Genomic DNA, 26,036 nt, shown 5'->3' with positions numbered 1-26,036 from the left:
ACCAACACAATATTGTAAAGTAATTATCCTTCAATTAAAAATGAATTTAAAAAAAATGGGGTCGTTGGTTGGCTTTGGCCCACAGACAGAAGTTTGCTGACTCCTGCCTTAAAGCAACACTGTAGCCTTGAAAAACATGAGCCACACATCTAATATCACATTTCCTAATGGCTTTATTTAAAAAAATTTAAAAAAGAACAGGTAAAATTAAACTTAGTGCTATATTTCATTTAACCCACTATATATAGTCAAGATTTTTTCACTGCAACTGAAATCAACATAAGGGAAGTGAAGTGAAGTCACTCTGTTGTGTCCGACTATTTGCGACCCCAAGTGTTGGTCCTTTATTGGACCAGAACCTGGTGGTCCAGAGTCGACGATGAGAGAGTGAAAGAAGGAAAGAGACTAATATTCCCTGGGTTATGCAGCCAGCTTTTGCGCTCCAGAGAATAAGCCAGAAAGAGAGAGAGAGAGGGAGAGAGAGAGAGAGAGAGAGAGAGAAAGACACAGGGACCAAAGCACTGATGGAGCAAAGGTGTTTTACTCAACATGATGTGGGCATATATACTGTCTTACAAGGTAGTTATTCTCAGCAAAGAAAAAGATTAACATTCCAGACTTGCAAAACACAAGGCAATCCCTATTAAAGAGAGAAGAGGGTACTTATCACCATAATGAGAAACTAACAAAGGAAATGCCTGTATTCCTCAGCCCTGGGAAAGGCGTGCCTCTCCTCTTAATTCCTGAATATTCAGGAATTAATAAGGACCAAAGGATTCCTGACAGATCCAAAACAGCACACAGGAAGCCTCCTGTTAAATGCTTCCTGACACCCATGGACTGTAGCCTACCACGCTCCTCTGTCCATTAGATTTTCCAAGCAAGAGTACTGGAGTGGGTTGCCATTTCTTTCTCCAGAGGCTCTGACCCAGGGATCGAACCTGGGTCTCCCCCATTGTAGGCAGACACTGTACCGTCCGAGCCACCAGGGAAGTAAGAAGTGGCTTTAAGTAATTTTTTATAAACTTGCCGTATTCTATATGTGCTGTATATTTACATAGCATCTTTTAAAAAATATCTCTAGATATTTCACATTCTTTTTCTTTTTCATACTAACTTTAAAATTTACTGTGTGTCTAATACTTACAGAACATCCCAATTTGGACTAGTAGTCATATTTCATGTGCTTAATAGCTACATGTAGCCTACCAGCTACCTTACCGGACAGCACAGTCATAGAATATTTACAAAATAAAAACAACAAGAAATACTACCAAAAGCCTATTTCAAAAGTGTCCTTTGTCCAGTTCAATTTCTGTTGTACTATGTCTGAATTAAAAGTTTTGGTAGATATTTTAGGGAAGCAAAATTTGCCACTGCAAAATGTGACAGGATGATTCGTTTAAGCTGATTATTATCAAGAAACAGAGACTCAAGAAGTCTTTCTTTTTACCTTCCCCTTAACTGCCCATAAACAAACAAACAAACAAATAAATAAAGGGACAGTTCCCAGAATAGAGTTATTACCAGAGAGATCTGCAAAGAATATGGCTAGTTGTGGTGGATCAAACTCTAGGTCTGCCCTTAGGAAATGGCAACCCACCCCAGTATTTTTGCCTGAAGAATTCCATGGACAGAGGAGCCTCGCAGGCCATAGTCCATGGGGTCGCAAAGAGTTGGATACAACTGACCAACGATGATGAGTGTTCTCTCTGTGTCTCATTGTTTCTGCAGGGCCCAGCAAACATTTGTTTATCAAACATTTGCATTTCCATTTCCATATGAATTGTTTCTCTCCCCCTCTGAAGCCCCAAACCACCATTCCCAATATCTTCTTTTGAATTGAACTGAAGATGATATTTAAGATAAGGACTTTGGCCATTTGGGCAAGTTACTCTTGAGTCTTTCCTACCTACACAAGTTAATAAATTTTGTTTGATATTCCCCTGAATAGTTCCTGCCCTTAGAGGTCCCAGCTCTGGTAGACAGAAATTTTCATTTATGAGATGCATTCCAGGATGTTTCCAGAGGAAGGCTGACTTGCCGACTTCTACATCTGTCTTTAACAGTTATAGTAATAAGGTAAATATAAAACCAAGTGAAAAATATGAAACAGTGTGGACATTTTAATTAAAGAACAGAAAGGGAACAGCAGAGAACATCACACACACACAAACACAAAAAGAGATAGAAATCAAAGAAAAGAATGAGAAACAGATATAACAAGATAGAGAAAAACAGAGACAAGGAAAGAATAAACCCAAAGCAAGAAACAGGAAAGCAAGCACCCAACAAAAGACAAGAGAAAAAAAGCCTGACAGGAAATACAAAAATAATGATTAAGCATCTTTGGATGATGTTACTATATTTGCATTTACTGTCCTTCTGTATTTTTTCATATTTTCTACCAGAAGCATTCATTACTTTTACAAATTTTCATATTTTCTACCCATAAGCACCCATTACATTTATAATTAATTTAAAAACATATTTTATGTCTCAATCAAAACATACTATAAATTTTTAGTAGAATTTAATATAGAGACCAAATAATTTTACCCATCCTCATGTAAAAGTATGGCATATATTCACATTCTTGATCTGAAAAAGAAAGAGAAACAGTTTTTAAATCACATATAAACCTAAAGAATTTTAGTATAAATTTGAGTCAATCTCAGAGCAGCTTTAAAAATAGAAAAATTTCACAAGTGAATCTGCGATCTCAAAATTCTTTTGTTCTTGTTCTAGTGTTCCTTAAAGTGTTAGTGTTCTCATCATTTTTTTAATAAGCAAAGTTATAAAAGAACTTAAAATTCTTACAGTAAAGATCAAAATAATATTTCAACTTTACTTCTCTAGAGAACTCAAATATTATTGAAAGAACAATATATTAGAAATTCTTTTAAAAAACAAGTTAAAAATAGAAGTTTAATACTGAATTATGTGAGACATACACAAACTCTCAATATTATATCCAACCCAAATATTGTATATAATATGTTCCCACTGTACTCCCTGAGTACTAAGACATTCTTCCTATAGGGCTTCTTGGTACTCTTCTAAAAAGTAAAACTAACTGAGTCAACTGTGTATCCATTTGAAAATATAGTTTAGCTTCTGCTTTATGCCCGGATTTGTTCAATGCCTTTTGTATAAAAAGATAAAAAAACAAGGCTCTGCCGCTAAGATCTTATAAAATAATATTTACAATTTAGTGTTATAAAGACTCTAGCAAATGTAAGAATGAAAAATTATATTCAACATACCCATGCATTCAAGTTAAATTTCACTAATAGTAGATGTCCAAATATATAACAAATTTTAAATAAATAGATCGGTAATATATGGGCAATACATCTGGAATTTATGTGGAATTGATTTACTCTGTTTTTCACAAGCTAAAAAAGGAAATCGGCATGGCCCAATTTTTTTTACATATAACCTAGTAATGAATCTTGGAGAAATCACTGCTTTTTTAAAAAGGGGTAAATACTAGTACTGGAAAAATAATTTACCAACAAGCGCTATATAGGATCAGAGAAGGCAATGGCACCCCACTCCAGTGTTCTTGCCTGGAGAATCCCAGGGATGGGGAAGTCTGGTGGGCTGCCGTCTATGGGGTCGCAGAGTCCTACATGACTGAAGTGACTTAGCAGCAGCAGCAGCAGCTATATAGGAACAATACAAAAGTAGTATATCCTTACTGGATTCTGTTTGGATTCCTTTTTTATATATAATTTTATTTATCCTGATTCTGGCCTTATTGTTAAAAATCCTTTCTACTTAAAACAAACAGGAGATGACCAGAGTGAACATCAACATTTTAGGAATCAGTGAATTAAAGGGGACTGGAATTGACTAATTTAATTCAGATAACCATTATATCTACTATGTGGGCAAGATTCCCTTAAAAGAATGGAGTAGCCCTGATAGTCCACAAAAGAGTTCAAAATGCAGTACTTGGCTGCAATCTCAAAAATGACAGAATGATCTCAGTTCGTTTCCGAGGAAATCCATTCATCATCACAGTAAGTCTATGCCACAGCCACTATGCTGAAGAAGCTGAAGTTGAAAGATTCTATGAAGACTTACAAGACCTCCTAGAAGAAACACCAAAAAAGGTGTCCTTTTCATCAGAGGAGACTGGAATGCAAAAGTAGGTAGTCAGGAGATACCTGGAATAACAGGCAAGTTTGACATTGGAATACAAAATGAAGCAGGGCAAAGGTTAACAGAGTTATGCAAAGAGAACACACTGGTCATAGCAAACACTCACAACAACACAAGAGGTGACTCTACACATGGACATCATCACATGGTCAGCACCGAAATTAGACTGATTATATTATTTGCAGCTGAAGATGGAGAAGCTCTATTCAGTCAGCAAAAACAATATCTGGAAGTCACTGTGGCTCAGATCACTAGCTTATCTGAAAATTCAGGACAAACTGAAGAAAGTAGGGAAAACCACTAGGTCATTCAGGTATGGACTAAATCAAATCTCTAATGATTATACAGTATATATTATACCTGAAGAGCTATGGATAGAGGTTCATGACATTGTACAGGAGGCAATGATCAAGACCATCCCTAAGAAAAAGAAATGCAAAATGGCAAAATGGTTGTGTGAGGAGTCCTTACAAATAGCTGAGAAAAGAAGAGAAGCTAAAGGCAAAGGAAAAAAGGAAAGATATACCAATTTGAATGCAGATTTCCAAAGAATAGCAAGGAGAGAAAAGACTTAGTGATCAAGCAAAGAAATAGAGGAAAACAATAGAATGGGAAAGACTAGAGATCTCTTCAAGGAAATTAGAGATACCAAGGGAACATTTCATACAAAGATGGGCTCAATAAAGGACAGAAGTGTTATGGGCCTAATAGAAGCAGAAGATATTAAGAAGAGGTGGCAAGAATACACAGAACTATACAAAAAAAGATCTTCATGACCTAGATAATAGCAATGGTGTGATCACTCATCTAGGGCCAGATCCCAGAATGCGAAGTCAAGTGGCCCTTAGGAAGCATCACTACATACAAAGCTAATGGAGGTGACGGAATTCCAGTTGAGTTATTTCAAATCCTAAAAGATGTTGCTGTGAAAGTGCTGCATTTAATAAGCCAGCAAATCTGGAAAACTCAGCAGTGGCTATGGGACTGGAAAATGTCAGTTTTCTTTCCAATCTCAAAGAAAGGCAATGCTAAAGATTGCTCAAACTACCACATGATTGTACTCATCTCACATGCTATCAAAGTAATGCTTAAAATTCTCCAATCTAGGCTTCAACAGTATGTGAACTTCCAGATGTTCAAGCTGGGTTTAGAAAAGGCAGAGGAATCAGAGTTCAAATTTCCAACATCTGTTGTACCATTGAAAAAGCAAGAGAGTTCCAGAAAAGCATCTACTAATGTTTTGTTGATCATGCCAAAGCCTTTGACTGTGTGGATCACAACAAATTGTGGGAAATTCTTCAAGAGATGGGAATACCAGACCACCTTACCTGCCTCCTGAGAAATCTGTATGCAGATCAGGAAGAAAGAGTTAGAACTGGACATGGAACAATGGACTGATTCCAAATTTGGAAAGGAGTATATCAAGGCTGTATACTGTCACCCTGATGATTTAACTCATATGCAGAGTACATGATGCAAAATGTTGGGTTGGATGAAGCACAAGCTGAAATCAAGATTGCTGGGAGAAATATCAATAACCCCAGATATGCAGATAACAGCACCCTTATGACAGAAAGGAAGAAGAGCTAAGTAGCCTTTTGATGGAAGTGAAAGAGGAGAGTGGAAATGTTGGCTTAAAACTCAACATTCAAAAAACAAAGATTATGGCATTCTTTCCCATTACTCCATGGCAAATAGATGGAGATGCATTGGAAACAGTGACAGACTTTATTTTCTTGGGCTCCAAAATCACTGCAGATGGTGACTGCAGCCATGAAATTAAAAGACACTTGCTCCTTGAAGGAGAAGCTATGACCAAACTAGACAGCATATTTAAAAACAAAGACATTACTTTGCTGATAAAGGTCTGTTTAGTCAAAGCTATGGTTTTTCTAGTAGTCACGTATGGATGTGAGAGTTGGACTATAAAGTAAGCTGAGCACCAAAGAATTGATGCTCTTGAACTATGGTGTTGGAAAATACTCTTGAGAGTCTTCTCAAGAAGATCAAACCATTTAATCCTAAAGGAAATAAGTCCTGAATATTCATTGGAAGGACTGATGCTGAAGCTGAAAGTCCAATACTCTGACCATGTGATTCAAAGAACTGACATATTGGAAAAGAACCTGATGCTGGGAAAGATTGAAGGCAGGAGGAGAAAGGAACTGTAAAGGATGAGATGGTTGGATAGTATCACTGACTCAATGGACTTGAGTTTGAGCAAGCTCCGGGAGTTGGTGATAGGGAGGCCTGGCATGCTGCAGTCCATGGGGTTTCAAAGAGTCAAACACGACTGAATGACTGAACTGATACAGTGGTGGTGATGAATAGATTCTAGAGACTAGATCTGGTAGACAGAGTGCCTGAAGTATGAGAGAAAGTTCATAACATTGTACAGGAGATGGTGACCAAAACCAATTCCAAGAAGAAATTCAAGAAGGCTAAGTAGTTGTCTGAGGAGGCCTTACAAATAGCTGAGAAAAGAAGAGGAGCTAAAGGCAAAGGATAAGGGGAAAGATATTCCTAACTGAATGCAGAGTTCCAGAGAATAGCTAGGAGAGATAAGAAAGCCTTCTTAAGTGAACCAATGCAAAGAAATAGAGGAAAATATAATGGGAAAGACTAGAGATCACTTTAAGAAAATTGTAGATACCCAGGGAATATTTTATGCAAAGTTAGGCACAATAAAGGACAAAAACAACAAGAACTTAACAGAAACAGGAGGGATTAAGATAAGGTGGCAAGAATACACAGAAGAACTAGACATAAAAGCTCTTAATGACCTAGATATTTATGATGGTGCTGTCACTCAGCTAGAACCAGACATCCTGGAGTGTGAAGTCAAGTGGGGCTTAGGAAGCGTTACTACAAGCAAAGCTAGTGGAAGTGATGGAATTCCAGCTGAGTTATTTCAAACCCTAAAAGATGATTCTGTTAAAGTCCTTCACTCAATATGACAGCAAATTTGGAAAACTCAGCAGTTGCCACAGGACTAGAAAAGGTTCAATTCTTTTTTTCAATCCCAAAGAAAGGTAACACCAAAAAATGTTCAAATTACTGTACAATTGCACTCATTTCACAGGACAGCAAGATTATGTTCAATATCCTTCAAGCTAGGCTTCAGCAGTATGTGAACTGAGAACTTCCAGATGTACAAGATAGATTTAGAAAAGACAGAGGAACCAGAGATTAAACTGTCAACATACCCTGGGTCATAGAAAAAGCAATGGAATCCAAAAACCTCTACTTCTGCTTCACTGACTACACTAAAGCCTTTGACTGTGTAAATCACAACAAACTATGGAATATTCTTAATGAGATGGGGGTACCGAACCACATTATATGCCTCCTGAGAAACCTATATGCATGACAAGAAGCAACAGTTAGAACCATCATGGAACAACGAACTGGTTCAAGATTGGGAAAGAAGTACATCAAGACTGTATACTGTCACACTGTTTATTAAACTTCTACACAGAGTACATCATGCAAAATGCTGGGCTGGATGACTCACAAGCTGGAATTAAGATTGCCAGGAGGAATATCAATAACCTGAGATATGCAGATGATGCCACACTTACGGAGGAAAGTGAAACGTAACTAAAGAGCTTCTTGAAAGTAAAAGACAAGAGTGAAATGCTGGTTTAAAACTCAACATTCAAAAAATGAAGATCATGGAATCTGGTCCCATCACTCAGGGCAAGTAGATGGGGAAAATGTGGGAACAGTATCAGATTTCATTTTCTTGGGCTCCAAAATCACTGTAGATGGTGACTGCCACCATGAAATTAAAAGACTCTTGCTCCTTTTAAGAATATCTATGACAAAACTAGACAGTGTAATAAAAAGCAGAGATATCACTTTGCCAACAAAGGTCCATATAGTCAAAGCTATGGTTTCTCCAGTAGTCATGTATGGATGTGAGAGCTGGACTATAAAGAAGGCTGAGTGCCGAAGAATTGATGCTCTTGAACTGTGATGCTGGAGAAGACTCTTGAGAGTCTTGGACAGCAAGGAGATCAAACCAGTCAATCCTAAAGGAAACCAACCCTGAATACTCATTAGAAGGACTTAAACTAAAGGTGAAGCTCCAATATGTTGGCCACCTGATGCGAAGAACTGATTCATTAGAAAAAGACCCTGATGCTAGGAAAGATTGAGGTCAAGAGGAGAAGGGGGTGACAGAGGATGAGATGGCTGGATGGCATCACTGACTCAATGGATATGTGTTTGAGCAAGTTCTGGGAGACAGTGAAGGACAGGGAAGCCTGGTATGCTGCAGTTCATGGGATCACAAAGAATCACGCATGACTTGAGTGACTGAACAACAACTTAAATCTTCAAATCTGTCTTTTCTGTCTTTGCTTTTAACTTAACAGTATTTGAGAACATTGTAACTTAAATGAAAGGTTAAAAAGTAAAAAAAAAAGAACAAATAAAAAGTGATTTTTGAGACCTCTTAACCTAAAGCTCTGAAACAAAAATAAACTCAGTCTTCAAGTGACAGTAACTTTAGCAGGCAGTAATTTGTATAGATGCACTTCAGCTCATTTTAAAAGCCTCTAAGTATCAAAGGAATACATGAACAAAACAAGAGGGTTCAGACAGAAGTTTTCAGAATGAGAAGATTAACAGGAGGAAGCAGTTCCTTTCATCTTTCAATTCTTTTCATGTCAGATTCTCATGTTAACCTAACTATAACCTAAATTGTGAACAATCAAGACACAAAGATGTTGGTTTTTACCTTTTATTCTTATAATTTGGTGTTGAGCAGATGCAGCTATTAAATGATGAAAAGAATCAGCTATGAAAATGAATGTCATATAGTCATGAAACAAATGCACAAAAGAAGTCATACTGATTAATAGCATCCTACTATAATCCCCTTATATGTAGTATTGGTTTATTACAAGTTGCCTTGGAAACTATTTTAGGAAATTTTGTTTTCAGAGCTAAAATGATTTTCCTAATGAGAAGAAAGTTATAGTAAGGGTATGCAATCAGTTCCTCTGCCAATCCCCTGCAAAAAGAAACAGTAAATAAAACTCCCCTGTGTTTGAGGCTAGCTGCTTAATGCAACTACAATTTTCATATTTTAAGCAAAATTTTCAGCTTGCAACAGCAAAGGAGGGTAATGCAGTATTGTGATTATCAAGGGTCGTGTTTCCATGTTTTGTGCTTGAGGGATAAGGCTTTGGAACCACATGGTTTGGGTTTGAATCTCAGCTCTTCCATTTAGAGCTGGCTGTACATGGATCAGTTTTTAAAACCATGTTTTAATTTCCTCGTTAGCAAAACTCAAAAGAAGTCTTGCCCCTGCAGCACAGAACAGTGTGTATGCTTGTTAAGTCACGTCAGTTGGGTCCAACTCTTTGTGGCCCTCAGGACTTCAGCCCACTAGGCTCCTCTGTCCATGGGATTTTCCAAGCCAGAGTACTAGAACGGTGGCCATGCCCTCCTCTAGGGGATCTTCCCAACCCAGGGATCAAACCCACGCCTCTTATCTCTCCTGAATTGGCAGGCAAGTTCTTTACCACTTGGGCCACTTGGGAAGCCCAGAACACATAGGATAGTCTTATTAAATGTTAATCATCACTGATAAATAAAATGGAATAAAGGTTTACCAACAATATTGTGGAAACACAGTCCTGTGCGGTACCTATTATTATTTCCTGGTTTTCAGATGAGAAATGTTTTATCTGAAGTTTGCCCATTTTCAGATAAGAAAATGAGACAATCAAGAAACATACTAGCTACATCATTAGAATTTGGAGGACTAGGATTCCAACTTTATCTTCTGGATTTAAGTGTACCAGCCTAAATGTGCATGTTGGTTCAAACTCTGATGAGCATTTTCCTCTATCTTACCCTCTTCTGCTACCCAACCTGACCCAGGCCATCATCATCATCACCATCATCACCTCTACCACCACAGCCAGGGTTTATTGGTTATTGATTTCTAACTATGTGCCAGTCACTGATATTTTTGTTTGTTTGCTTGTTTTATGATCGTTACCTAATTATTTCTCATAATAACTCTGGAAACATGGTGTAATTTATTACCATTTTATAGAAAAAGACGGCGAAGCTTTAGCTTAGCTAGATAAATTTTCCAAGTCTTTGAGTTAAGTAATGAAATGGAGTTGAATCATTTTTTTCATGCTGAAGTCCAGACATTATTTTTCTACAGATTCATTTAGACATAATTCACATACTACATGGGCTTCCCAGGTGGCACTAGTGGTAAAGAACCCACCTGCCAGTGCAGGAGACATAAGAGATGTGGGATCCATTCCTGGGTTGGGAAGATCCTCCAAAGAGGGCATGACAACCAACTTCAGTATTCTTGCCTGGAGAATCCCATGGACAGAGGAGCCTGGCAGGCTTCCATCCATGGGGTCCCACAGAGCTGGACACAATAGAAGAAACAGCACATACCACAGAATTGATGCATATAAGTTGTACAATTCAATGCCTTAAATATATTACATTATTTTTATTGTTAAAGTACATATAAAATAAATTTACCATTTTATCCACTTTTCATTGTACAATTCCATGACATTAATCACATTCACAATGTTATACAACCATCACCAGTCTCTATTTCTAAAACTTTTTATCATCTCACATAGAAATTCTGAAAAAAGAAAGAAATTCTGTAACTACAAAGCAAAACCTATACTCCCCACTTCCCCCAGCTACTGGTAGTCTCTAATCTACTTTGAATTTGCCTATTTTGGATACTCCTATAAATGAAATCATTCAACATGTTTTCTGTTTTGAGGGTTTATTTCATTTAACATAATGTTTTCAAGGTTCAACCATGCTGTAGCATGTATAAGAACTTCATTCCTTTTAATGAATAACAATTATTCTATTTTATATGTATACTATATTTTATCTAGTCATGTGTTGATGAGTATTTGGATTGTTTCTGCCTTTTGGCAATTGTGAATAATGCTGCAATGAACACTGATATACAAATATCTGTTTGAGATCCTGCTTTTCAATAGCTTTAGGAATACACCTAGGATGAGAATTGCTAGACCATATGTTAATTTTAAATTTAGCTTTTTGAGGACTCATCAACACATTTTCCAAAACACCTGCACCATTTGACATCCCCATCAGCCATGTAATAAGGGTTCCAATTTTTCTCATCTTTGCAAACATTATTATTTCTCTCTTTTGTAAATGACATCCCTTCTTGTAAGAGCGAAATGGTATTTCATGGCTTTGATTTGCATCTCTAATGAATAATAATTTTTTAGCATATTCGCATAACCTTTTTGAACATTTGTATATCTTCTTAGAGAACTGTATAATCAATTTCTTGGTCCATTTTTAAATTGGGTTCTTTGTCTTTTCGTTGTTGATTTACATTAGCTCTTTATATATTCCATAAGATATTATATCTTTATCAGATATATGATTTGAAAAGATTTTCACCTCTTCTGTAGGTTGATTTTATACTTCCTTGATAATGCTCTTTGATGCACATACATTTTCAATTTTTATATAGTATAATTTATCTTCTAAAAATTAGATTTACTTCTATGTTTCCTCCTAAGAATTTTGTGATTTTTAACTCTATACTTAGGTTTTTTATCATATTGAGTTAATTTTTTCATATGGCATGATTTAGTGATCATCATCATTTTTTTTACATGTGAAAATCCCCTTGTCCCAACATCATCTTTTGAAGACACTATTCTTTCTCCATTGAATATACTTGGCATCCTTGTCAAAAATTAATTGGCTCTCAGTAGACTACACCATCTACTTTCTTGAGTACATAGCTTGTCAACTGAAAATTATGGGATTGTCAGTCTCCATAATCATGTGAGGCAATTTCCATTTCTATTTAAGAAGGAATTTTTAGGGAAGCCCAAACACAGGAGAGACAAAAATAAAAAGACTAGAAGAATTCAAAGCCTCTGGAAACTACAGGTACAGCAAACACTAAATATGCTACAATTCCTGGCAAGTTTAATGTGCAATTTTACAATAAAGGCCTTTATATCTGTTCTAATTATTTAATACACCATATCTTGATTTCAACCTAAATTTACATGGCATGAATAAAGCAAGGTAAAACACAATCTGAAGAGAAAAAATAAGCATTAAAATACCTATAATTAATATGTTAAGGATTCTAGTAGAAAGCACAAAAGATCAGGTACAATACCATAGGTTGGGGAGAGATAATTGTTTTAAATGTATGAAAATGGTAGAAAATTAAAATATTGTAACATAAATCAAGAACTTCTTTGATGAATTTTTCAGTAGACTGGACATGGCTAAGGAAGAAATCAGCATATTTGAAGATATATCAATACAAACTCCCCAAATCAAAATGCAGTGAGAAAAAAAGAGTACAGGAAAAAAAAAAACCTGTTACAAAGGTGTAACATAATGGAAATGTTAGAAGAAGAAAGAGACAAAAGAACAGAAGAAATATCATAGCTAAGTAATAATGAATGAGAACATTCCAAAATTAATGAGAGACACAAAACCCAACATCCTAAAAGATCAGAGAATACCAAACAAGCTTAAAAAATTATATTAAAAATATAGGTAAGCATATCATGTTTGTACTGCAGAAAATTAAGCACAAAGAGAAACCTTGAAAGAAGCTGGAGAAAAAAAACTCCTTATTTATAGAAGAAAAAGGAAAAGAAAAAGATCAGACCTGTCTTCAGAAACTATGCAAGCAAGAAGAAAAAGGAGTAAAATACTTACAGCATAGAAAGAAAAAAGCCATCAACCCAGGATTCTGACAAAATTAAATGCTCTTAAATGTAGAGGAGAAATGCTTTTTGACACAACCAAAAATGGAGCGAATTTATCACTAGTAGATCTGAATTGTAAGAAATGTCAAAACAAGTTTCAGAGAGAAATCATAGCTACAGTATCAAATCTTCAAAATTTACCTTAATATTGGATTCATTTCCCATCAAAATTCTATGGAATTACTTTGTGAACATCAACAGACTGAATTTAAGGTCTATATGGAAAGGCAAAAGATCCAGAAGGACAAACACAATATTCAACAAAAAATACAGAACTACATGATTTTGTGACTTACTATACAGTTATAATTATCAAGGTAATGTAGTATTGGTGAAAGAAGATAAATAGATCCATGTGACAAAATAGACAGCCCACAAAGAGACTTACAGAAACACAACCAACTGATCATTGAAAAGGGGGCAGAGGCAAAGGCAAAGGCAAAGAAAAAGAATAGCCCTTTTCAACCAATGGTGCTTGAACAACAATTCGTGTGCAAAATGACCTTACAACTTTCACAAAAATTGACTCACAATGGATCATAAGCCTCAATATAAAACACAGAACTATAAAACTTGTGGAAGATAACAGAGGAGAATTAATAAGTGACTGTGAGTTTGGCAAAATGTTTTTAGGTGAAACAGCAAAAGCATGATCCACGAAAAAAAAAGTATATATTGGATTTCATTAAAATCAAAACTGTTCTCTACAAAGACACTATTAAGAGAATGAAAATACAAACCACAGACTGAAAGAAAATATTAGCAAAATAAATATCTAATAAAAGACATAGACTCAAAATACAAAAAGAACACTCGAAAGTCAACAATAAAAGATGCAACCCAATTTAAAAAGTGGGGAAAGATTAGAACAGATACTCTCACAGACGGTACAGAGATGGCAAAAACAGCATATGAAAAGATGTTCTATACCACACACCATTAAGGAACTGTGAACTAAATAAAAAATGAGACACAGCTACACACTTACTAGAATGACTAAAATCCAAAAAACTGATGATACCTCTCTATTATCAAAGCTATTGAGAACCAAGAACTCGTGTGCTTTGCCTGTGGAAACACAAAAGAGTACAGCTGCTTAGGAAGACAGCTCAGCAGCTTCTTAAAAATACTAAATATAATCTTACCATATGATCCAACAATCATAATAATTGATAGTTACCCAAATGAGCTGAAAACTTATCTCCACACCAAAACTTACACATGTATATTTATAGCAGCTTTATATATAATTGAGAATACTTGTAAGTAACTAGATCTTCAATAGATGAATGGATAAACAAACTGTGATAACCCATTCAATGGAATAAAAAGAAATAAGTTATCAAGCTATGAAGAGATGTTACAGAACCTAAAATGCATATTAATAAGTGAAAGAAGCCATTTGAAAAAAGTTTAAAAATTGTGTGATTCCAACTATATGACAATCTGGAAAAGGCAAGATTATGGACAGTAAACTATTAGTGATTTCCAGACATTAGGAAAAATGGGAGAGAGAAAAATGAAATTATATATTTTATAAAATATATGTATTTATCTTATATATAACTATGCATATATAAAATAAATATATATTTTTTCTAAAATGTTTTATAAAATGTCAGATGAAAACTAGAAAAGGCAAAGAGGGGAAAGAAATAAAGAAAAAAAGGAACAAATATAATGGTTAGAAAATAAGTGTAAATAAGATAGATATTAATGTAACTCACTCAATAATGCAATAGTCTAAATATGCCAATGTAAAGAGAGATTGTCAGAGTAAATTAGGAAAGTCAAGAAAAGACGCAACAGTAAGTTGTCTACAGAAACCTACTTTAAATATAAGGACACTGACAGATTAAATGCAGAGATGGAGAAAGATATATCATGCTAACAATAATCAAAAGAAAGCTGAAGTAGACAAAATAGATTTCAGAACAAGAAACATTATCAGGAATAAAGAGGCACTTCAGAAGGATAAAGAAGTCAATTTTTCATAAAGACGTAACAGCCTGTAATGTGTACATATCTAAAAACAGTGTCAGAACACTTGAAACAAAAACCAATAGAATTGCAAAGAGAAACAGACAATTCATGATTATAGTTGGAGATCCACTGCAGTCAGCAATCCTCTCTCAGTAATCAATAAATCAAGAAGGCAGAAAATCAGTAGAGATATAGATTACCTGAATAGAACTATCAATCAACTTGATCTCAGTGATATTTATAAAATACTCCATTAAACAACAGAAGAACACACACACACACATCTTTCTCAAATTCACATGTAACACTCACTAAAATAGACTGAATTATAGGCAATAAAATAATAAAATACCCCTTTACCAGCTTAAAAGGATAGAAATCATGCAAAATATATTCTCAGATGACAATGAAAATGAATTAGAAACCAATAACAACCAATAAAAGAAAGGTGGAAAATTCTTCAATAATTTGAATATTAAACAACACACTTCTAAGCAAAATATGTGTCAATGAAGAAGTCTCATGAGAAACTTTTTAAAAATTTCTGAACTAAATTTAAATGAGGATACAATTTAAAATTTGCAGAATGCATTGAAAATAGTGTTTAGAGAGAAATTTAGAGCATTAAGAATACAGATTAGAAAAGACAAAAGATCTAAAATCAATGATCTAAGCTTCCACCTAAAAGAACTAGAGAAAAAGGAGCAATCTGAGCTAAGAAAGCAGAAATAAAGATATTTCTATTATCTTAAAAAAAAAAACTTTAAAAAAGCTAAAGCAGTAATTAATAAAATTGAAAACCTAAAAATAATAGAGAAAATCAACAAAATCAAATGTTGGTTCTTGGACAAGATCAGTTAAAGTGATATACCTCTAGCCAGACTAACAAAGAAAAAGTGAAAGAAGACAAAATTATCAATATTAAAATGAAAGAGGTGCCATCACTGTTGATCCCATGGGCTTTAAAAGGATAATATAGAAATATTATCCTGATCCCAGGACTAGGGAAAAATATGCAGGACAAACATGCAACATCTTGTAGTGACAGAAAATCAAGTGGTATTAAAAACAACAACATACTGATGGGGATTAAGGAACATAGGTCAATTTAAACAGTGCTTTCAACGGCCAAAGCTAAAACTGTTTGAGCAAGAAAGCAATGAATTATTGGCTGTAACTCAAGCTATAAACTAACTAGCCATAGTTTGACAATGATATGCACAAGTGACTGCATTAATATTAATAAATAAATGGAGAAAAGCACTAGCTCAGCCAGGTAATCAAGGTCAACATCAGCAGTAATAAATCTTGTAGATAATATGTCCTCTTGACATGATGTGATATGACATGATGTGACATGATGCTTCACGTCTATGGTGTTCCCCCCCAAAACCTATAATCCCAGTGTACCACCAGAAAAACATCAGACAAATCACAATAGAGTGGCAATCTAAAAAAGTATCTGATCAGCACTCAATAAAACTGCCAATGGCATTAAAAAAAAAAAAAAAAGTCCTAGAAAGTGTCACAGACAAGAGAATCCTAAGGAAACATGACAGCTAAATACAATGTCGTATCCTGGATGGAATCTTGGAACAGAAAAAGGAGAGTGAGTAAAAACTAAGAATACATGAATTACATATGGACTTTAGTTAATAATTCTGTGTGGGCTTCAGTATCAGTACTGGTTCATTAACTATAACAATGTATTATACTAATGTAAGAGGCTAATAATTGGGAATCTGGGTATAAACACAGGGAACTCTGTACCATCTTCAATTTTTCTTTAAATCTAAAAATGTTCTAAAATACAATGCTGATTCAAACTTTAAAGCAAAAGATTCAGGGGAGCAATAAGCCTGGAACATGAAGAAATATGAAAAGTATGAGAAATGCACCCTAAATACAACTCTAGATGTGATTATTTCCACTTGTAGATCAATATTTGGATATGATGCTGCAGAGCATATTTTGCTTTTCTAGAGAGATTTTAAGTTTTTATTTGTTTATTTTTGTCTGTGCTGGGTCTGCGTTGCTGCATGGACTTTTCTCCAGTTGCAGGCTACTCCAGTTGTGTTGTGCAGGTGTGCACACCTGTGGGGCTTCTCTTGTTGCGGAGCACAGGCATGCGAGCTTCAGTAGTTGTGGCACGCGGGTTCAGCAGTTGCGGCTCCCAGGCTCTAGAGCGCAGGCTCAATAGTTCTGGCCTACAGGCTTTGCTACTCCACTGCATGTGGGATCCTCCCAGACCAGGCATCAAACGCTTGCCTCCTGCATTGGCAGGAGGATCCTTTACCACTGAGCCACCAGGGAACCCCCATATGTTCTTATACCACATTCAATTCCTGAGTTCATTTCCTGCTCAACATTTCATTGTGAGACAGTCAACAATCATCAGTCTGCCTACTAAATGCATCTCCTCTGGTCTCCTCTCCTAGAGCAGTGGTTTGGGTCTCAATTAAGGGCAATTTTGCTTTTCGGAGTAGATTTGTCAGTGTCTGGAGATGTTTTTGGCTTTCACATCTATTGGGTAGAGGCTAGGCTTGCTGCTAAACATCCCACTGATGCAAACAACCCCGACAATAGAGAACTATCCATCCCAAAGTATCAATAGTTCTAACGCTACCCTAGATTTACAAGTCTGCCTCCCAAATTACTTCACATTAGAGTTTTACCAAATATTTGCTGTCATATCACATGAATCACTAATTTTCTAGTCTTCGCCACATAAACAAACATCACATGCTTCGGGGCTTTGTTAGAGCTGCACTCTATATAGTACCTGCACTCTATATAGGTCCTGCACTATACAGGACCAAATTCTGCCACATTATGCTAAAATAATAAAGAACCACAAAATAACTCAAGTTTCATTTTTCAATCATATTACATGTCTGTTTTGTATGGGTTAAAGACCCTTCTCAACCCAAATCAAAGCTCATAAGAGCTCTATCAGCAAGGATTTCATTTCTATGGTGGCAGGGAAAAAAGACAGAGATGAAGATCTTTCATGATTTATAAAATACCGCATCCCAAATTCACCTTGCCTACAGCTTTTTTGGTAAAAACTAACCCTATGATACCACAAAAAGATTAGAGGAGCAGGAACCTATAACCATGCCATGTGTCTGGAAATAGATAATAGATTACCAATAAGATTAAACACATAATTTTACATGATTATCAGTGTCAAGTAAATATTTTGTTCTGTTTTATAGATATAATATTATGCCTATATGCTTTTAAATATTGTCACATAATATTCAGAATCATTATTTCTGTGTCACGATATTTTGACAGAATGGTCTAACACTAATTCAAGAATCATTCCCCAATTTGAGATGTTTATATTGTTTCACTTTTTGTCAGTTTACATAATGTCAGAATCATCCAGGTCATGCTGTAATAGCAATGTCCTACTGTTACTGAGTTAATGCAACAAAGGTTTATTTCTTTCTCATACTCCAAGATTAACATGATTAGACTGTGGGGCTGTTCTCTGCATTTCTCTCCCTCTGGGACACAGGCTGATTGAGAAAAATCCACCTGGAATATCTGGAATATTGCTGACTGCCATTGAAGACAGACAAAGAGGGAGGAGGAGAAAGGGAGAGAGAGAGAGAGAATGAACAAACTCTTGAAGATCCAATACTGGAAATAAAATCTCAAAGCAAAAAATGACACATGTTTAGTCACTCAGTCATGGCTGACTCTCTGACTCCATCAATTATAGCCCGTGAGGCTCCTCTGTCCATGGAATTTTCCAGGCAAGAATACTGAAGTGGATTGCCATTTCCTACTCCAGAGATATTCCCAACCCAAGGATCGAACCAGAATCTCCAGCAGCCCCTTCATTGTAGGCAGATTCTTTCTCACTGAGCCACCTGGAAAGCCCCCAAGAAATGACACATACCACTTGTAGAACTAATTGCGCAGGTCTAATCCGTCTGGTCAAGGCTATGGTTTTTTCCAGTGGTCATGTATGGATGTGAAGAAAGCTGAGCACTGAAAAATTGATGCTTTTGAACTGTGGTGTTGGAGAAGACTCTTGAGAGTCCCTTGGACTGCAAGGAGATCCAACCGGTCCATCCTGAAGGAGGTAAGTCCTGGGTGTTCATTGGAAGGACTGATGCTGAAGCTGAAACCCCAATACTTTGGCCACCTCATGCAAAGAATTGACTCACTGGAAAAGACCCTGATGCTGGTAGGGATTGGGGGCAGGAGGAGAAGAGGATGACAGAGAATGAGATGGCTGGATGGCATCACTGACTCGATGGGCATGAGTTTGAGTAAACTCCGGGAGTTTGTGATGGACAGGGAGGCCTGGCGTGCTGCAATTCATGGGGTCGCAAAGAGTCGGACACAACTAAGAGACTGAACTGAACTGAACTGAATCACTTAATCCTATGCAAACAAAACAGACTGTCAAGTAAAATCTTGCCATCTACTAAAGAGAAAAAAAAGCTATTACTTGGTGAATAGCAATCGTGACTCACAAAATACTATGACTTTGATGATCACCAACATTTTCTTTAGCATACTATTCAATTCCACATGGAAATTGCTAATTGAACCTGCTGATAAAATTTGAACTGAAATAACAAGAGAAAGTCAGGTATATTAGTTATATATTGTTGCATAATAACCAATAACCCAAAAAGCTACCAGTTGAAAACAACAAAAATATCTCACACAGTTTCTGAGGATCAGGAATCTGGACATGGCTTAGCTTAGTGTTTCTGATTTAGAGTCTTTCCTGGCTTTCCTTGTGGTGCTAGTGGTAAAGAACCCACCTGTCAAAGCAGAAGACATAATAGACAAGGGTTCAATCCATGGATCAGGGAAGATCCCCTGGAGAAGGAAATGACAACCCACTCCAGTATTCTTGCCTGGAGAATGCCATGGACAGAGGAGCCTGGTGGGCTACATTGTATGGGGTCATAAAGAGTTGGACACCACTGAAGTGACTTAGCACACGTAGCTACAATGTAAAGTTGTCAAGAAGCTTTCAACTGGACTACATTCTCTGAATACATAATTAGGACTGGAGGATCTATTCCAAGCACGCTCATACAGCTGATGACAGGAGACTCAGTTCTCTCCCAAAGGGTTATGCAAAGGACTGTTCTCAGATCTGACCATGATTTGGTTTCCCCCAATACCAGTGATACAAAAGAAAGAGAACAAGAAATAACCCAAGGTGGGAGCCAAGAATCTTGTACACCTCACCCTCAGAATAACAGATCGTCCCTTTTTCTGTACTCTCTTGGTCAGAGATGGACCACTATAGAGCATGGGAAGGAGAGGAAGACTGCAAAGGTGTTAATGCCAGATGCCATCTTGGACACTATCTTCTAACTTCTAGCCCCTGACTTAAAATGATTTATATTCATTCCACATGCAAAATAGATGAACACCTTCTCAATATCCCTAAACATCTCAACCCATGACCAACAGCTCCCAGTCTAGAATTTCACTATCTAAATCAAATCTGAGTGTGAATGAGACCCCTTAGGTGTTGTTCTTTATTACATCTACTTGTGTATGGTTCCTCTTGATGTGAAAACTTGAAAACTAAAGAGAAAGTGGTGTGTCTCATACACTCAACCTGCTGAGACAGAAACACGATAAATGTTATAGATGCTCTGCCTCAAAGATGGAAAATTGGCACACAATAGGTACTGTTAAATAGCAATTCTTAAGTACATCCAAGCAAATATTTCAAGTTACTTAATTAAAACTTAGTGCTATCCTTACCTGGAAATAACTTTGCTCATCTCTAACTCCAGGGTTCCTGCTTCCACACTCCAATTTACTCTTCCTGTATGTATCAAATGAGTGAAAGTTACTCAGTCGTGTTCGACTCTGCAATCCCATGGATTATTCATGCTGTGGTATTCTCCAGGCCAGAAAACTGGAGTGGGTAGCCTTTCCTTCTGCAGGGGAATCTTCCCAACCCAGGGATCAAACCCAGGTCTCCCGCCTTGCAGGCAGATTCTTTACCAGCTGAAGCCCACATGTATCAAAGATAACATGTATTTTTGGCTGAGGAGTTTTTATTAATCTGCTTGTGTTTGTAAAAGAACATGATCAGATCTGGTAAGAACAGCCCTATGCATCACTCTGGGAGGGAACTGAATCTCCTGTCATCAGTCACATGAGTGTGCTTAGAATAGATCATCCAACCCTTCTCTTTTCCTTTTATACTGTCTCTTTAAATTCAAGCTATCAGTATTTCAGTGACTTCAATCCAAGATAGCAATGCTTCTATTGATATAATTTTATTGAAAATATTGTGGACCTTCTATTAATTTTATTGCTATTCACTCAATTAAACAAAAGTCAGGCACAATATCTACTTGAGATAGGTCCTTCTCTTCTCTGGGCTTCCATTGAGATGGCTGAGGAACAATGACCTTGAGCTTCCTAGAAGCCGTGTTGTGTGATTGAGAGAATCTGAGGAATACCCTTAATCATTTATAGTGCATTTTTTATAAGCTAGATCTCAAAAAAAATCATTTTACAATTACATACCTTTACCTTCATCTCCAAACCATGATTTCCTAAGAGCTGCCTTGATTTGAATTTGCTTAGAAGCCATTTATTAATTTTAGGTTTCCTTGCCACCTGGAGCAGTTGGTAACCTTCAAAATCAGCAAGTCCCAGCTTCATTATTTAATGGGCCTTCTAAATTAGCTTATCTTTCTCTTCTTACTTCTAGCATCAAGAAGAAGCAAGATGGAATTTTCAACCCTACAGTTTTATATTTCCTTAGCTATATCACCCAGTTCATTGGGCCCATTGTTTACTTTGCACATTACTACAAACAATAGGCTTGATAAATTTTATGTCATAACATAAAAAGGATCTCCTTTATTTCAATATCCAATCCAGTAGTATTTTTCTCACTTTAAGACCTCACCAAGTCACCTCAGAGTTCAAAATTCTATAAACAGTGTGTTCAAGGCATTTAATGATTTAAATAACAGTTTTCTCAAAATCCTTACAGCTTTTCCCAATTCCATTCCAACTCCTCCCATAATTTAGGTTTTTGCTTTGATAGTACCCAACTTCTGGTACCAAACTATTTTGTTATTGTTGTTCAAATACCACCCCCAAACAGCAATTTAAAATGACAAGTCTGTATTACCTTATACAATGTTCAAGGTGCAGCGATCGAGGAGCATGCTCTCCTGGGTTTCTCTGGGCTCCATGTTTCTTACGAGGCTGCAGTTAAGCTGTCAGCCAAGGATACCATTTCTGAAGAAGAATTCATTCTTAGCATACCCACATGTTTGTTTGTAGGAGAAGCTGCAATTCCTGACAGTGTGGGTCATAAGACTGTTCATGAGGTGGCTTTCTCTAGAACAAGTGCAGAGAGATAGAAGAAAGCAATGATAGCTTTCATAACCTAATTTTGAAAGCGTAATGTGTTGGTTACATAGAACAACTCTGGTACAAATAATTTGGGCAGAGACTATACCAAGAGGCAAAATGACAGAGGTTAGACTCATTGGAGGACATTTTTGGAGGCTAGGTACCTCAGTAAGATATGTGAGTTTCCATGTAGGCAGAATAGTAGAATTCGTTGTAAAGAGTAGTTCACTTTTTATCACAATATAAAGCAGAGTCATCAGCAAGATTGAGTAAGGCAAGAGAGTCAGTAGGGTTCTAGGAGGAGTGAGTATAAGTGATATTCTTAGAGAATGGGAAGAAAAAAGAGTAAGGGTATATGGTAGGATTGCCATGCTATGTACTAAGCAACCACTTAGTTAAAATTTTAAAGTGCAACCAGTCAGCAAACTGTGTTTTCTCATAATGTTCTCTTGCTTGTTGGTAGCTCAGTGTAGATGAACTGTTGGATTTTTATAAGGTGGGAGTTTTGCAACCAAAGTGCAATGGATTGTTTTTAAAAGTTGCAGGAAACAAAAGTGTTTGACAAGAAAATATTAAATGCAATTGAAATGGGCAAATGTTGGGGAGTAGAGATCAGACCAGAGTAGTGGTTAGAGAATAAACTACCTGAAAGAAAATATTTTTAAGCCTTCAGAAATGCATTAATGCTTTTTCAAAGAGAGAATTGCTGATGTGAGTCATTAGATGGTATTTGCTATATGCTTTGAGGAATTGTCAAGGGAGATCGGGATGGAGAATACATGTAAATCCATGGCTGATTCATGTCAATGTATGGCAAAAACCAGTACAATATTGTAAAGTAATTAGCTTCCAACTAATAAAAATAAATGGAAAAAATTAAAAAAAAGAAGAATTGATTTCTTAAACAAAAAGAAATAAATTTAAATAAAAATTCATCTAAAAAATTATTATAAGAAAAGGATTAGGGTCCAACATAACTGCAACATAAAATTGGTAAATGTATATTTTATGTTATGTATACATACTTACCACAATTATCTTTATATTCTACCTGACACAAAACTGACAGAAACAATAAAGACCTCCTTATTTCAATGTAATCTATTGTTTATAAGTATGTCACAAATTCAAATGATTACTTAATTTCCTTTAAGCCTATCTTTGACATTGATAAATGCAAGTCTATTTGGAATGAAAAATTGGTCCTCATGACACTTATAAATTTTGGTATAATAAAATTATATTCCTATCACTTAGTAAATTAACTATTCTAACCGGGTTTGCGAACATATAACGGAAAAAATAAATGTTCATATTATTATATTTCATGTGTGAATGAGGAAGAGGCTATTACTTATCTTCATATTGATAAAAATTATCTTTTCTTGATTGACTTCACTACGGGACCAGTATTTTCAACAAATACCTTAAATTTTAAAAATGATTTAGTAGAAAAAGACTCATGTTCAGCCATGCCTTTTTTTTTATTTGTTTTATTATTATTTTTTGTTCCATTTATTTTTATTAGTTGGAGGCTAATTACTTTACATCATTGCAGCAGTTTTTGTCATACATTGAAATGAATTAGCCATGGATTTACAAGTATTCCCCATCCCGGTCCCCCCTCCCACCTCCCTCTCCACCCGATCCCTCTGGGTCTTCCCAGTGCACCAGGCCCGAGCACTTGTCTCATGCACCCAACCTGGGCTGGTGATCTGTTTCACCCTAGATAATATACATGTTTCAATGCTGTTCTCTTGAAACATCCCACCCTCGCCTTCTCCCAGAGTCCACAAGTCTGTTCTATACATCTGAGTCTCTTTTTCTGTTTTGCATATAGGGTTATCGTTACCATCTTTCTAAATTCCATATATATGTGTTAGTATACTGTAATGGTCTTTATCTTTCTGGCTTACTTCACTCTATAATGGGCTCCAGTTTCATCCATCTCATTAGAACTGATTCAAATGTATTCTTTTTAATGGCTGAGTAATATTCCATGGTGTATATTTGTATGGAAATACAAAAAACCTCGAATAGCCAAAGTAATCCTGAGAAAGAAGAATGGAACTGGAGGAATCAATCTGCCTGACTTCAGACTCTACTACAAAGCCACAGTCATCAAGACAGTATGGTACTGGCACAAAGACAGAAATATAGATCAATGGAACAGAATAGAAAGCCCAGAGATAAATCCATGAACCTATGGTCACCTTATCTTCGACAAAGGAGGCAAGGATATACAATGGAAAAAAGATAACCTCTTTAACAAGTGGTGCTGGGAAAACTGGTCAACCACCTGTAAAAGAATGAAACTAGAACACTTTCTAACACCATACACAAAAATAAACTCAAAATGGATTAAAGATCTAAACGTAAGCCCAGAAACTATAAAACTCCTAGAGGAGAACATAGGCAAAACACTCCCCACATAAACCACAGCAGGATCCTCTATGACCCACATCCCAGAATATGAGAAACAAAAGCGAAAATAAACAAACGGGACCTAAAATGAAACTGAAAAGCTTTTGCACAACAAAGGAAACTATAAGCAAGGTGAAGAGACAGCCCTCAGATTGGGAGAAAATAATAGCAAACGAAGCAACAGACAAAGGATTAATCTCAAAAATATACAAGCAACTCCTCCAGCTCAACTCCAGAAAAATAAATGACCCAATCAAAAAATGGGCCAAAGAACTAAACAGACATTTCTCCAAGGAAGACATACAGATGGCTAACAAACACATGAAAAGATGCTCAACATCACTCATTATCAGAGAAAAAAAAGATAGCAATTTTTTGAAAGTAGTTCATGTGAAAACAGCAGATTTTAGTCTCCTATTTGCTAAATATTTCAGCTTCAAAAAATACATTTTGAAAGTAATTTAGCTACTTAGAGGAAAATCTGAGTGCTAAATTCTAGATCATTCTCTTCCCTTCTGAAAAGAATAGCATTTTAAAATGGTAAAAACCAAATAAATAAATAAATAAAATTGTAAAAACCATTCAGTAAAGGAAGAAATAAGTTATATCACTAGAATATATTTAATATTTTTTTGATTTTTAGATTTTTTCTATTTAAAATAATGAGAAGGAAAAAGGATTCTTTTAAATTCATGTGTTTATCATAAATTATAAAGAGTTTTAATACACAATTTCAAAAAAAATACACAATTTCCATAATTAGAGGGAGAGTTCTGGTTAGGACAGCTTTTTATTGAGATTTGTTTTTGTGTAGATATGATTAATTGTTCCATTTCCTATTTTTCTTCTTCTGTGATCTCAGCATTTAATATTATAAATTTCTCTTTCAGTTCAGTCAGTTCAGTCACTCAGTCATGTCCACCTCTTTACAACCCCATGGACTGCAGCATGCCAGGCTTCCCTGTCTATCACCAACTTCTGAAGTTTGCTCAAACTTGTGTCCATCTAGTTGGTGATGCATTCCAACCATCACATCCTCTGTCGTCCCCTTCTCCTCCTGCCTTCAAAATTTCCCAGCATCAGGGTCTTTTCAAATGAGGCAGCTCTTCTCATCAGGTGGCCAAATATTGGAGTTTCACCTTCAGCATCCAGTGAATATTCAGGACTGATCTCCTTGCATAAATTTCTCTTTAAATATCCCTTTTTATGTATACCACAAATGTAGTAAAATACTTTCATTAGTACTCAGTATCAATTCTAATTTTCAAGTTACATTCCAATTCATTC

The sequence above is a fragment of the Odocoileus virginianus genome, chromosome 13, assembly GCF_023699985.2.
Source record: "Odocoileus virginianus isolate 20LAN1187 ecotype Illinois chromosome 13, Ovbor_1.2, whole genome shotgun sequence".
Lineage (NCBI taxonomy): Eukaryota > Metazoa > Chordata > Mammalia > Artiodactyla > Cervidae > Odocoileus > Odocoileus virginianus.
This window is presented reverse-complemented; position numbering follows the sequence as displayed.